The 16,786-nt window shown below is 33.3% G+C and overlaps 1 protein-coding gene across 1 annotated transcript in view; it reads right to left on the reverse strand.

Annotated features, from left to right (window-relative positions):
* Nucleotides 1–16,786, reverse strand: part of LOC140753696 (uncharacterized) — a 149,981-nt gene that overhangs the window by 73,587 nt on the left and 59,608 nt on the right. Inside the window, exon 2 of the mRNA XM_073088459.1 lies at nucleotides 7,118–7,190. The gene's annotated coding sequence lies outside the window, so the exon portion shown is untranslated. The remainder of the gene's footprint in view (nucleotides 1–7,117; nucleotides 7,191–16,786) is intronic.

Here is a 16,786-nt window from a genome sequence, read left to right on the forward strand (position 1 = left end):
TTAAATATCAGCACTAGCCAAAAATCTACATAACTTAAGATGAGACTGTTGTTTTTGTTGTTTTGACAGGTCATAAAGCTACACAAGCTATCAAACGGATCGTGCAAACTCCCCTCAAAGCCCTTTATATCCCTTGCAAAAGTGAAACGGTAACTTTGTACCGGACTAATGGAGCAACATTGTGCATTTAGCATGAACTGTTCGCAGTTTCTAGCGCATTAATTCCATATGCAGCGCGGCTTGCATACGTTAATAAGCAAACATTGGACTAGGGTTCATCGCCACACCTATTTCTACCATACAGTTGTGGCGTAGGCGCTTTATTTTGGAGCTCTATTTTGTTCATAGGTCAACGTGTCTAAGTGCAAAAGTTTGATAATATATCCGATGAAAGAAAATCATGTTAAGTTTTTCCCTTGGGATTAAAGATATTCGTAGCAAAGTTTACTTGTTCAATAACTATCCTTACTTTTTGTTAAGCCTATCTAAAATATACATCTATAACTAATCTTAAATATATATCGGAAACTTTAGATATACTTACATTTTTTGTACGTACAGAGAACGTAGCATTAAGTCTCGTGGTTTGAAGGGAATATTTGTATGAGGAAATAAAATTATTTCTCAAGGGAAATACTTGATCAAATTAAAACAGTACTCTTATATTTGGAAACATTCCTATTGTGCATCAATATTACCACTTGACTTCAGTGGGGTTGTAGGGATTTCATTACTTTACTTTTCAATCAATCAATCATCGATCAATTACTTTAAATCAATTCAATCATAAAATAATAAATATAGTTAAAAAAACTAAAAAACACGCTTTTATGATAAAATTAACTAAAAAGTAGAAAATCTAAATGAATCTAGGAATAAATTAAGGAACAGTAAATAGTATAATTGTGAAATAAATCTACAAAGTTTGAACGAAATCTGGCCGTTTAAAGTGGGTCAAAATCGCGCCCAAAGAAGTCGGTTACAAACATACAAACAAACATACAGGTGAAGCTAATAAAAAGCGTGTAAATACATAAATTCCCTATCTTATTTCTATTAGACGTAATAGAAGAAAATCAATATTTGCTCTTAATTTCACTCTTCACGAAGCTATCATTGATTCCTCGCAGCCAACTTTACAATAGTAATTACTTTGGCTAAAAGACGGGCAAATGTCTATAATCGTAAGTACCGGACGCCTAACAGTGAAACGGTCGATTTCTCTAAGCTCACCTGTTGTAATAAAATACTTTACGGTGAACTAACTATAAATTTATTGCATTTTAACGCCAGCACTCACTCTTAGTGTACATTTCTTCATTGACTCTGGTAATATTATTCCTAATGAAATAGTTATGCATACTTTTCCATAATGATGCTATTTGGAGCTGATGAACTAGTGTCTGTAATAGTTTGGTAATCGTCAACCGTTTATTGTCCCATTGTAGAACAGGTCTCTAAGAGTGAGTCGGATTTTGACCATAGTTTACCGCGTTGCTAAGTACAGATATAATTTCCTAATATACCCAATATTCCTAAGTACACAAACAAAGAGACCGACAGATGCCTAAATCCTTCATTCAGATTTCTGTATAACCGGAATTGAATCAGAAACTTTTAGCGTATCCAACGGTTATGATAACCGCTCTGACGTAAGTGATCATAGTGTTCATTAATATAAATAAATCAAGTGATTTAATTTCTTTATTATGCAAATTACTTTATACATGTATAAATAATTATACGCCTACAAAAGTATAAGAAAGCACAGTATTTACATATCCTGAAACAAGTTAACAGTATGTTCAACATATTTTACCTTGAACATTAGCAACCGTATAATTTTCCGGTATTTTATTACCTTTATATAAATCCGGAATTGTACAAATTGCGTGTAAATTTCAAATTAAGAGAATAAATGAATTAATGTATAACATGTAATACTTATCATAAAATATATATCTCTATTATCATAAGATCTATATTAGGGTTTTATATTATCATACGATCTTTCTACTACCCAGAAGCCTACGGGCATTTTGCATATTTAGTTAATTTTTTAATCAAATACTTTTTTGATATCAAAAAATTCACTCAAATCAGACAGATCTAGACAGTTCTAAGCTATGTAAGCTTTATCACAATAGGTAAAGTATTTTTTCCTTATTAGTAGATTAAGCTAAAAAACAAGGTTGTACACATTTTAAGTAAAGTATATATGTACGAGTATAATTGTATATAAAATGTCTCTGCATTGTTACATAATAATATAGATTTATAGATGAGCACCTAATCTATATTTAACCAGTCATTACGATCCCGACATCGCATGACTAAAGGTAATTACGAGGCGTGTGTCCAAATTATTTTCTGACATCAACCTAATGAGCAGTATAAATTGCTTCAAACAATATCTTCCTCGTGTCAACTCTAATCTATATTTTGCATTGTAAATTCAAGTCGTTATAAGTTTTAATATTAATGGAATGCAAACGTAAGACAAATAACGAACAAATAGGGTAAGGAAAATAACATAATGGTTGATAATGTCATTTTCTTTAATGCACAAGTATTAGATAACGAATAATTTAATCGGTGTTATTCTTAATGTAATGCCTAGGCCGCTTCTGGTTGGTTTTGATTATTTGGCGAAAAATTATCTGATATTATTTTTTTACTTACGTGCAAGATTCCTCTCATTTTCCAAAAATCATGTGCGTATTAGAAATTAATTATCACTTGCTAAACGGTGAAGGAAAACATCGTGAGGAAACCTGTATACGAGTACCTGAGAGATTTATAAAAAAAATCTCAAAGGTACGTGAAGTTTACCAATACGTACTAGGCCAGCGCGGTGGACTATGGCCTAATCCTTCTCATTACGAGAGGAGACCCGTGCCCAGCAGTGGGACAGTAATGGTTTGATGATAGTGATAGATAGAGATAGTAATAGTGCAAGATTAACTCAGACAGATGGATTACTAGCATATTATATACATGTATGTCTGGTACCATACATATAACCATAAATTAGGAAAGAGCATTCATTATGCAACAGCGACTTTATTTATCCCTAAAGGAAACACGTCGCATTTAAGTAAAAATATCTACAGGAAAAACAAAACATGCGTACCACATACCCGACTAGCTTTACATCAATCGTCTTTTTTACGTTATTAATGTAACATACGGGCATAACGCTTAAGTAAATTCCATCCATTTGCGTATACAACTTTTTGAGTAGCAACCCATCTCAGATTACAATTGCAAAACATACCCGACCAGGCTTATCGCCGATCTAACGTTTATCAGTCGCAACACATACAAATTGAGAAATACTGCTTTTTAGATCAACGCTACCGTCCTCACTATTTCGTTCCCAGAAATAAGGCAGTGGTTCTGAGAAGCAATACGTCCAGACTGATTTGTGAACTCGTACCCTCGTCTGGCTATTTTAGGCGCGCGTCACACGAATCCTGCTCGACATAAAGTGAGAACGGCGCATAAATTACGCCAATTTGCATGGGTTTAAGGCGGAAAATTGCTAGAATCGCTAGGGAAATTTCTATGCGGCGCTCATTTGCTTCACGATATATAGGAACGTGTAATGCGTGCGCAGTGCCATGTAGAGGATGTGGAGCTGAACTAGATTCACTGGATGCGAATCAGAATGCTCTAAAGCCTATTCATTACTCAATTACGAGAGTTATTTAAATGTGTAGAATACTTTTAAGAAGCGATACGTTACAAGCGCGCTTCCGCTCCACATTTCAATTTGTACGCTCAGTTTTATCGTATTATCGCTTTCGCTTTCGTTTTTATATCCTCTACTATTAAATGTATAATCATTTATTACTAATTGTAATCATAAAACGTAAATTATAATATCACTTTAGAGATATAACATTCGTATAGCATTTATAGTACTTACTGCTTAAATGTTTTCATATAGTTTAAGTAACACCGAGATGATTTTCACCAAAGTGTCATCAAACTTAACTAGGGTAAGAATTAATAATAAATGCATTGCTATGAGTGAAAACGTTCTGGGAGATTGTGAGTATAGAAAATGTGATTTTAAATTCGAACTCAGTAATTTTATATCATATGTCATATGTCGGGGCGATGATGCTATGATGATATAGTTTATACATAGCAGTACAGTAGTAATTTAAGTAATTTACCAATACGCACTTGGCCAGCGCGGTGGCCTATGGCCTAATCCTTCTCATTCTGAGAGGAGACCCGTGCCCAGCAGTGGGACAGTAATGGGTTGATGATGATGAAGTAGTAATTTAGTGTTCTTTAAAAAGTTCTTAAGGCTCATGTATAACGTAAGATTTCAATTTTAGAGTAGGCCTAGTAGTGGAACAATAATGGGTACACGACGACAGACGTAGAAAACATCAAATTATTTTTATGTAACCAATAGCGACTCCACATGTATTCTGTGTTCTCCATTCATTTCCAAACAAAATTCACATTGTACCAGCGCTTGTCCTGTTAGATTACCACTTCTGATCTCCGTATAAGCGTAGCGTAGCATGTTCGGGGGTACGGAGATACTCTGGTAGCTACTAATCGCTGCCGCGGGGTCATGCCGTGTACCCGCCCGCGAACCCACCACGTTTATTATAATAAGCTGGTAGCTTACTGCTAGGGAGTTGCAAATTATCGATAAAACATACTGTAAAGACGTAAATATCGATATACCAACAATTTGAAAAAAAAAACACGATATTTTTTTATTGTTTCTGGCGATCGCTTTTTTCGCCGTCGTATTATTTTTTTTCATATTTAACATATCTAAATCGATATTTATTTGAATTTCTTTGTTATGATATCGTATCGACAATAGTTTCTATATCGATACAAATATCGATAGTTTGGGTTCGAAATTATCGAAATTTCGATATATCGTTACATCCCTACTTACAGGGCTTAGTAATCCCAGCGCTACATTAGCAAAATTAATTCTATCGGATTATGTTCCAGATAACTGAATATCTTTGGCGATTGGTAATTATAATTGAATCGCTTTTAGATATTACGTTAACGGTTTACTACCGGCCTGCAGCATCTGTAGCCTTACCATGAGTTTTACGTTTTGACAAATACGACTGTTTTGGTATTTGTTTACGTATTTGCCCATACAATTTCCAATCAGCGCCCCTAGCGGATTGCATCAGAACTAAAGTGTCAGTAAGGTAACATTAAATATCAAAATTGACAAAATGGCGCTTTATACTAAAGCAAACGAAACAGAATAATGGATTGAGTAAACGTAACGTACAATTGTGTGATGTTTTGAAAACTCACGGTAAGGGTACTTATAATTTCTGTTTTTTTGTATTTTGTAAACTGTTACAATTTTCATTTTTGTAGTTCTTGTTTCGTTTTCGTATTTTCAATAAATTTATTTATTAACAACAATTTGTTTAATGAACATTTATTTTTTATACAACAGCATCATAATTTGTATTTTATAAAATCGGAGCCGATGTAATGTTTCCTCTACCGTTCTTCCGTATTAGCTGTCACTTGGACGCATTTTTCTTATATCATCTTCATTAGGTCCAACTATTCTTTAGACTTCCTCTCCATTATATTTCCAATATCATTCTTTATTTATTAGATCCAACAAACGATTTAACTGCATTATTTTTACTGCACACTGATTAATTATTTTAAAAATGAAATTAATTTATTACGGTAACTTGTATCCGAGGACCTTTACTCATATAAGTTTATGAAGGCGGTAGAACCCTTTGTGGTTCGACTTCGGCGGCACCACCGCCACACCTATTTCTACCTAATAACAGCAGTGTTAGGCGCTGCTATGTTCCGTTTTGAAGGGTGTGGTTAGGGTTCCAACTTAGTTCTCAGGGGTAGCGGCGCATCTGTGGCCGACCTCAGGTAGGAATATCTAATTCTATCTGGGGTTGATTACAGATGTCCATGGGCGGCAGTAGCAACTTACCATCACATGGACTACATGCTCGTCTGCTACTGTTATACTATAAAAAAATAATTAAAAAAGAACATATCAAAAACATCTTAAGTAAAATTGAAGTCTCTCCTAAAGTCAGAAAATGACGCATTGTTACATGTGAGTACTATAATAAAAAGTCCCGTGTAAGTGCCATATCAAAACGAATGAACGTAATGCTTAATTTAAGTGTACCTAATACCTAAGACAGAAATAGGTGCGATATTTGTGCGGCTAAAATCAAGCCACAGAGGCTTCTACCATGTTTAGGACGAAGGATTTGAATCAAGTCTTAGTTTCTAGATAACAAAATACATTTTTTTTATAGTATAGGAGTAGCAGACGAGCATGCAGTCTACCTGATGGTAAGTGGCTACTGCCGCCCACAGATGCGCTACCTCTGAGGATTAAGCTGGAACGCCTCGGAAAAGTCGGTCTCCCTTACCACGCCCTTCAAACCGGAACACAACAGCGCCTAACACTGCTGTTATTAGGTAGAAATAGGTGTGGCGGTGGTGCCGCCGGAGTCGAACCACAAAGGGTTCTACCACCTTCTATATATAACTAAGGCAAGTGCTTCTTACTACGTTTTAAAGTAACGGCCATAAAACATAAGTTCTAGAAATAGTTTCCCTAGTAAACAAATCTTAGTACTGTTTAAGTGTATGCAGGGTGCATGAAGCATGTGCAAGTGTAAAGCTGTTTGTCCACTGAACCGTCACCGAGCCGATACCGAGAACAACATTCTTTAGGGCTGATTTTAATTATGTCGTGACGGCGATAGTTGGCCACTGCGACCGATATCGGCGGCTTATTTTGTTCCAGCTGTCACTCGTGTGACGGCTGTGTATGGACAAGTTCCAATGTGTTTTACATTGCCGGCACATCGGCTGGTCAAAAACTCAGTGCCGATCTAGCGGTCACGCCGATCTACTCGGAATATCGGCGGCCAGGATGACGGTGCTCGGGTGACGGACGTTCGGTGGACAAGCTGCTATAGTAAATGTAGGTATGTACGCTACTTCGGCGCCGTCATTAATTATCGGTATCGGCTCGGTATCGGTGGTTGGTGGACAAACAGCGTATGAAGTATAAGTGTGTTCGATGTAAAATCAATAAATCACTTACCTATTAGCGCTTGGACGTGGTAATTGGGTATAATCTCATTTGCGGTAGACAGCTTGGCGGCGGTTTTGGTACTCTGAAACAAAACCAATTATATTAGGGATGTGTACATTAAATAAATTATGCTTGTTCTGAGTTACAGTGATGAAATAGAGGATCATGCATTATATTTTGAATTTCTTGGCATTAAGTTAAAACTAGCTACATAGTGATTTTACATAATTAGTCTTCAAAATGTATATCTAAAGATATATTGCGCATTAGTCACGTGCTGAGTGAGGCAAAAAAGTATTCTTGTATACAATGTATATTGACATAATATTTATATCTATCATAACACATGCAAGGGATTAGCCCTTGGATGCGTTATGTACACTAATATTATAAAGAGGAAAACTTTGTTTGTTTGTTTGATTGTAATGAATAGGCTCAAAAACTACCGGACCGATTTTAAAAATTCTTTCACCATTCGATTATCCACGAGTAACATAGGCTATATATTATATGAAATATATTTGATAAATAGATTTTGAGGCGGTACAAATTTGGCCGGGTCAGCTAGTACAATATATTTGACATACTATATATCTACCATAACGCATGCAAGGAATTAGCCCTTAAGTGGATATAAATATTCTGCGTCTGTTTAAATATCGCATAGAAAAAAAAAAGATTTCGTCTGACGCAACGCGGTCAAAGTCTGTAGATAAATGGGGTCTTAGCACGAGTCTTGTGATGGATAATAAATATTTTTATATTTACCAAGAGTGATCAATTAGTATCAAAGTGCAAGCGCTCATATGTTACTCATACTATATACCTAAACAAATCTTGTTCCGACATAATGATGCTCTGATCGTAATAACGGTCGTTAACTAATAATAAGTTGCACAGTTAATTTCATCGTCATCAGATTTTGAATTGCACAACAGTCCGTCCCCAAATGTTTCAATGCTGGTTGCGACAATGCAATTATTCCATGATAATATTGTGAAATCGGCAGTGAATTAGTCGCATCGTGACACAGTCCTGCCGATCCGATTCTAGAAATCGTCCATTGAAATTAATTGCGTGAACTTTGAACCATTGCCAAATGTTCGCGAGCCCTGCATTGTCGTTACGTAGATCCGTAATTAAATGGCTGATTCATGACCGGAGAAATTTATTTTATTGCATGCAAATAAAGTATTCTTTATTACTAATCCTCTATATTCGACACAAACCTTCCATGGGCGTTATGTATATTTTTACAGCTAACATAATTACACAATAACTTTTAAATTTAAGACTTAGTTAATTGTATCGTAAATAAAATGGACACTTGAAAATTGCAACATGTTATTGTTTTTGAACAAATTACTTGCGGTCGTAAAATGAAATTGGTTCAGTTGTTAGTTTAAACATCTTCATAAAGATAGCAATGATTCATTCCATATGTTCGTTTTATGCCGTTTATTTGGCATTTTAAGTTGTAACTGTAAAAGTATCGTAATGGGTACAATTTTATTTAAAACAACTTTATTTAGGGTAATATGTACTAAGTTTAGAAGTTTATTATAGTGTGAATTACTCTATAATAAACTGTTTTCTTTTTTGCTTCTGCTAATTTCTAGACAAAATATTAAATATATCGTAATTGGGGATTTTAACGGCTTACATATGACTGTTGAGAATTTAAACACAAAACTATATTTTAAAACACATGATGACGCACCAACAAATTGCTTAATAGCCATCGATTGCAATCATAAAAAAATAATGAAAAATCGTCATGCTCAACCTTGACAAACTTTAATTCCTTTTTAGTTTCCTTCTATATGTAATACCAAGATCCATCTCTATACAGATGACACATACAAATCACCGTAACACAATCCAGTCTAAGTTTCCTAACAAATGATGATACGGCCATTGCCTAACAAGATGGATATTTTATACAGCGTGTATATGAATGAACTTTTATATCGCACGCCGAAACAAAGGTATAAACAATTTGCGGGGTTCATTAGAGGCCGCGCTATTGAAAAATGTACGGCAGTGACACACTGCCTATGAGTTCTGCTAACTTATAAAAGCTTCAGAAATATATTTTATACCATATTTTTTTAATTTGTAGTGACATAGAAATCGGTATATACAATGTATTTTTTGTTATTTTTTAATATCAGAAGTTTTTTTTATTAATTTGGTGATCTCAATCAACACAAACAATTAATTCTACTTAAGGGTGACAAAACATTATTATCATGGACGACCAATTTCGAACGCATCATAAAGAATTTAATATTTTTTAATCTTAACCAGACCACACCATTTTTAAATTGTAAAAAGTATTATTATTAAAATTATAACTGTATAAATTTCAATTTTAATTTTAATAATACCTTGTATTAAAACGCTCAGAAGGAATTCCAGAAATACAATATATTCTTCCATAATCATCAACATTTACATTATTACATCTTTATCCACTATTATTTTATCATATCTCCATTATAAAAGACATTGCAAACATCAGCTGACATTTCATAACTCAAAGCAAGACTCCACATTCTAAAATATAAAATAGAAAAGTATTTAATAAGTGACGTAAAGTATTAACAACCAGCAATATAAATGGATCAATGCGATGTGCCTGTAACATTCGGCCATCCGACAAAGTAACGAGTCCCCTCGTTATTCAATACATCAAACTTCTGACTGCTGGTCAGCGTTATTTGATTGTGCATCTCGAAGTATACCTATCTGAGATCGCAGTGCAATACTTTCGAACATTCAGCATCTCAACCGCTGTTTTTTTTTTTATTTGTAGAAGAATATTAATGGTAATCTCCGCTTGACTCAGTACTCGTAAGATTGTGGAATATTATTATTCCTGTTTAATAGATTCTTCCAAAACAAATTCTCGTTTATTTTTCTCTTCAGCCCGTCGCCATCCATTGCTGGATGTCAGCTTTTCCATTGGTCTTATACAAGTCCCGATCTCGCACTGTTCTCATCCAATCTCTTCAAGCCAATCGTACGATGTTGTCCGTCCATCTGCATGGTTGTGTGTCCACTTTTCTGTGGCTCGGTAGACGGCTTAAGATGCCCAGCCTATCTGCATTTTAGTACAGGAACGCTGTTCCCTACATTGCCTACCTTTGTCATCTTTCGGAAAGTAACATTGGGGTTAGAAGTAGTTCATTCTCTGAAACTAAAACTTATTGAAAGACCAAGGCAAATATTTAAAAAAATATGTGTGGTACAACACCACAAATAGGTGATTCCCTCTGAGATTATTTTTGTTGTAGCTATCAACCAGTACTAAAATAGTTCTTCACATAAAATTTCGTAAAATCAATATATTTCAAAGTCTGTCCAGTACGATTCATGTTTTCTAAATTTTTCGGATGATTGTTTCTCATCACTTGACGCAGCTTACATTCACTTACAAATTACTCTATCTAAATGACTTTGACCTACATGACTTTCCGTAATATAGAAGTATTCAGCTATTAATTTTTCATCTTTACTATTTCCATCGATAATTTTTAATAAATCTATTTTCCAGCGAATTGTTGTCGGCTGTTCGTTCTTTTAATGTCCTCAAAACACTCACTAAGGTACCCATCGATGTTGCAAGAATTGTCCATCTATTTGAGAAAATCGGCATTAACTATTAATATTCTTGCTTAATACTGATTACTTTAATCCAAAGGTTAAAGCTTCTTTGTCAAATTATTCATGCATTATTATTCTCTAGAGCGCGTGAAGCCATAATTAGTGTTGTTCAGAACGGTCCTTCATGGCATATGTAATTATTACACCTAACCCATACTCTGATAGGTCCTGAAAAAAAATAAAATCCCCCAGTTTAGTTCATATCCAAAGAATGGTTCCATATCCAAAGAAGTCTTAAATCCTATAAATCTATTTTTAAAGTTCTTAAATGCCGCTTCTTCTCTTGCTCATATAAACAATTTCGAGCCCCAACAATTTTTTCAAAGTATTTTGTTGATTCTTCGTTGGTGACTTATCTTGAATTTACTTTATTTTCGATGAAGATACAAGCCTTCAGCATCTTTACATTCAATCCAAATCTTAGCCGTTGGTATTGTTTTTGATTTTTCACTGTATTAGAATTAGCATTAGCAATCACATTTAATTTATATGACACATACTGCTTTCCAGCAAATTATCTTTTAGGATCGGTTCGCTCGTATCTTACTAACAATTTCCGTAAGATGCATTCGCTCGATTCCTCCCCGTTCCCCACGTCAGTCAGCTTTATAACGCCGTCTGGAATACACACTTTCACGAAGTATCTACTGTGTGTTAACTTATTGGCGTCTCTGACTCGTTAAAATATACAGTTGACATGAACCTCTGAGATTTTGCCGGTACAGCATGAACTCCAAAAATTTATATAGCCAAACATAGAACCACCTCCTTCAAAAATCGATAAAAATTAAACAATTCTATTTGTGTTCATCATTCTGCAGTTTCATTATCAACCTTTACTTAATCGTATGTTTGCTTCATTTTTATTATAATAGGTATAGAATGTCTACTTGACGTCACAAAAGCCTCTATCGATGTTGAGTATGTTGTACCTCTATCAATGGATTGACTCTTCGAAGGAAACAGATCCGTGGAAACCCCCATCTTTCTTCCCTATCTTAAGGAATAAATAAAGTTCATTTCTAATATTCCACTAGAATCATTATTTCCGCCTTGAACATAAAATCTATGTCTTCAACTTTTTTTTTAAACTTGTGTCCTGGCTCCTTATATCCATCAACGCCTTCTTGAAATGCCTCGAAAACTGTTCTCTTAATTATTTCATCATTAGCACTGACTTTCACATTAAGTCTTCTTATTTTATTCAATTAATCCGTTGTTAATTCGTATTAGTTGTGTCATAAAAACACTTGCTTCTAAAAATAAATATTACATAAGCCGATGATGAATATTTTGTACAGTTAAATATATCTAAAACCCTACTTTATTTTAATTAGCCCAATATCCGTAGACTTTGTAATATGGCCTGGGGTTTGATTCGTCTATTTAGTCTTGGAATAAGTTAACTAATATCGCACGATATTTGTGTCAAGGTATATAGGTAATTTGTGTCAATTAATTTAACGTGTTAACTGTTCACATCACTTATTTTATACTCGTATAAATATGGTCTTCCAATTATTTAAATTTAAATCACTATTTCAATATTATTGAATAAAGAGGATCATACAGTTACATTTTTGTCTGAACTTAAATTTAATTTCAATTTCACATCAATAAAATGAAAACATATACATAAACATACGTATTTTATTATGCTCTGAAATTATATATCGTTACCACTATTCCCTGTGGCTTTGTAATATCTACTTTTAATTACTCAGTTAAGAAATAACTAAATTTGTCACATAACACTCATGCATGGAACACTCTCTCTCATGGACCAAGCTCATGTGCTATGTAGACAGTATAGATATCCTTACACTGTTACTTCTCATTATTCAATATCATACATTTCATTAAAATAATTGCATGAATATATACGTATGTTAAATACACGTAAATATCATTATAATAATTATTTGTACTCATCTTATAAAAGTAAAATGTAATTATATGCTCCATTCAAATAAATCATTACTACCTCATCATTCATGTAACATTTAGTACAATATGTTATTTGAAATAATAAATAGATATAAACTATCTATTGTCTTTAAATGTTAATCATCACTTAAAAGAGTAAACAGGATCAGCAAAGGTTTAATTACACATACTATAATTCTGTATGTTCTACCATTTCGAGCAAGTGAAGTAATAAGTATGGGGTATTCTTTGTTATAAAGTACACTTTGAATTCAGTATCAACTCTAAACTTAGGTTATATTTTGATTTTCCTGATTTACTGTTGGGATCACGTTGACAAAATTCTAACTGAAAATGTTTTCACTACTTACATATTTTATATCATATGAATCTACATATTTCATATTTCATATATCTAATCTATTATATTTTACTTCGTTAGTCTAATTGTCCTTTAGTCTATTTTTGATAACGTGCTGCTGTGTTTATCTCTTCTCTATACTCTCTTATCCATATCTTCTTATTTTCACATTCATAAAACTCTTCAGAAACATTATTTTGTGCGGAATAGGAAACCATAATCTCTTAAGGACTTTTGCAAAATCTATCAAAATTAATCAGTAGAAAAAGAGTAGGTACTTTGATTTATAAAGCACTGTACTTTTAGTATCACTTCTGTAAGGAACGAATACTTTTCGTTTAAGGTGATTATTGAAGTGCAGTAACGTAGACACGAGTTATTCATTTTGCTTTAACAGTTTTTCTTTAACAAAAGCAATCTTGATTAAGATTTTCATTATTATTCGACCTTAAATTATAATAATGAATAGTCTGTCAATTTCCCTCTTCTTTCATTATCACGTAGAAACGTTGGGACTTAACACATTTCCCGTAATGAATGGCTTGCGATCTTTTCTGAAGAAACTTCGGCCGCGATGCTGATCATAACAAGTTCTCAGACTATGTGTGGAAATACTTCGGCTGCAGTGCTGATCATAACAAGCTCTCGGACTATATCTGGCACTTCGGCTGCAGTGCTGATCATAACAAGCTCTCGGACTATATCTCAGCTGCGGTGTTGGTCATAACAAGCTCTCGGACTACATCTGGAAATACTTCGGCTTCGTTGCTCATCATCACTGGCTTTTTAACTTCTGCAGTTGGCTACGAAGACCATCTAAAGTGCATTTATGGATGGATAACTTCACTTTGTTTATCTTCCTTTATCTGAAACTTACACATGAATCCTATGTAATTGTTCGTTTAATTAATTTTACATTATCTATCGTTTATGGGGTTTATTTCAAAGAAGTTAAATATATAAGGCTGTAGATAGGGTCTTATCAGTATTTTCATAAAAACGATCATCCTGGTTCATACTGACACCATTTCGAATTGGTGGTAATAATTGGAATTGGTATTGGTAGTATGGAATTGGTAGTCAAGGATGATATTTTATTTTGCCATGACCACTAATTCTAAACCTCATTACATACGACGCACTTTTACAACATTGATATTATTGCGCTCAGACAAAGACAAAAAAACATCCAAATAAGTTTAGTAGTAATAACCCTAAGAATAAGCCATGCCATAGGAATGTCAGGTTGTTAGAACATTTGGTCTGATTTTGTTATGGTGTTTTAAATACAATTTCAATTAATTTATGAAACTATTCAATAATGCACACCGCACCAGCTGGTTTGTATAACGATGTGAGTATCTTCAATTTATAAGTATTTTAAGTACAAGACGTACGAATTAAAAATTAAAATTTGTAAGATTAATCGCGAGAACTAAAAGTAAAGTCAAGTTCAAACATCTATTCACAATATTTAATTCAAAACAGACATAATGTGCCGAATAGAAGAAGCAATATTGTTATAAAACAAATAAAATTTTACAATATTATTTCTAAATACATTGGACCGACGAAAAAAGGCTTTTGTTATATTCCCCTGATCAGTTGCTAAGCAACGATTGTTGGTAAACATTCTTCCAATTTCGCTGGGGTAATAGATAGTTCAATGTCTTTAAATGTTTATTTACATGTGAAATGTGAAATTTGCGAAATTATGACGCCTCGATTTTTATGAAAAATGCAAAAATACATCACGTAATTCAAAACAAAATAAAAATCAGTAGAAGCGAAAAAAAGATTAAACTTGTATCGAACATTTTAAAACAGAATATTTCTTCTCATAACATATTCACATATTTCAACATTCTTTCAGTATTAATTTACTTCATAAATTCATTCGACTATAATTTCAATTATCGTGTATTCTACATTACTTCTTTAAATCGTTTACAAAAATAGCAAAAATAACATGACCTTTGAGGATCCATCATCCGTGGGCGTTGCAAAAACAGTATATTTTTGCAGTAATCCCACTTCTGAGCTATTAAAACGCTCAGAAGGAATTCCAGAAATACAATATATTCTTCCATAATCATCAACATTTACATTATTACATCTTTATCCACTATTATTTTATCATATCTCCATTATAAAAGACATTGCAAACATCAGCTGACATTTCATAACTCAAAGCAAGACTCCACATTCTAAAATATAAAATAGAAAAGTATTTAATAAGTGACGTAAAGTATTAACAACCAGCAATATAAATGGATCAATGCGATGTGCCTGTAACACTTGATACTAATACTGTAGAATTAAATCGACAGAAGACTGTTGTAGTTAACTACACACTACGTTGGAGTTATTAATGTGAAGATTGTTATTTAAATAAAATTTGTTGTCCATCCTTTAAGTCCGTATATCACATATGTTACATATAGCACACAATAGGCGATGATTCCGATACAAAGCAATGGGAGCCACAATTATTAATCGTCACTAAAGATTGATATGACACCGTGTAATGTAACATTGATGTAGGTTAAGATTCTGATGAGGTCATTAACGTTCCTACAATAGTCTTCCATATTGGCTAATTAATTCGATTGTAACTAAATATTACGTTATTGATAAATTGGGGATTTCGTAAAATTTCAATGTCTAATTTCAAAGGATAGATAGATATTAAGAGGCAGGATATTTTAATTAATTTTATTCGTATAGGTCATTCGACCCACGCTTTCATTGTTATTCTATTGTCTTATAACTTATTGACGGCCTAAATATCTTATGGGTTGGGTTAAATGTTTTTTTATAAAAAATGGTATATTTTATAACTGTGTTGATATTTTTTAAGTTTTAAATTTAGATGTGCGTTTGAATGAACATTTGAAGGTTGTTGGTATTTGTATTTTTTTCAAATGTAATTGTTTAAAAATTTGTCAAGCAAGATTCGAAATTGTAAGGAGAATGAAAATAGAGATTGTTAGTATACTAATTTTACTTGAAAATTTGTGGAGAAAATTTTACTTTTTTTATAATATCTAAATAAATTGTTGCTACTTCTACCTAATTAAATTGTTTTTAATACCTACTATATATATCACATTTTTGATAGTTTTGGTTGGTTGGTTAAAATAAGGTGGAGTGTTCTTTAAAAGAAAACACATAATAATATATCCGCTGCCTTAAAACATCGGAAGCCTTTTAATATACCTTTATTATGAGGATCCGTAACTCACACTTACATTATTTTATAACTGGATCGTAAACATTTTATGGATTATATCATTACGGAAATTAATTTTTCTTTACTGAGATATAAAATCGAGAGCAGTCATTACACAACTTTCCCGGATGACAATATGTTTAAGATATCGAAGAGAGTGAGATATTTGTATTGTTCCCTATGAATGTTTGGGGTTTGAATCCCAGTATGGATCACTGATTTATCGAAGATATGTGAATTAGGTAATTCATGTGCTGGAATTCATGGCGTGTTAAGTCAAAGAATCATCATCATCATCAACCTATTACTGTCCCACTGCTGGGCCCGTGCCCATCTCCTCTCATAATGAGAAGTGTAGATTATGGGTTTTCAAATAAAACTCCAACTTGAATCTTCAGTTCTTTTCTTCTTGTTTTTATTCCGAGGCGTACACATTTTCCCATACAAAAAGGCGAGCTTAAGTACTTATTTTGGGTACCGCAACAGGCGC

Source organism: Epargyreus clarus, unplaced genomic scaffold (assembly GCF_041222505.1).
Source record: "Epargyreus clarus isolate Ecla_fem2 unplaced genomic scaffold, WU_Ecla_fem_2.2 ptg000027l, whole genome shotgun sequence".
NCBI classification, from domain to species: Eukaryota; Metazoa; Arthropoda; class Insecta; order Lepidoptera; family Hesperiidae; genus Epargyreus; species Epargyreus clarus.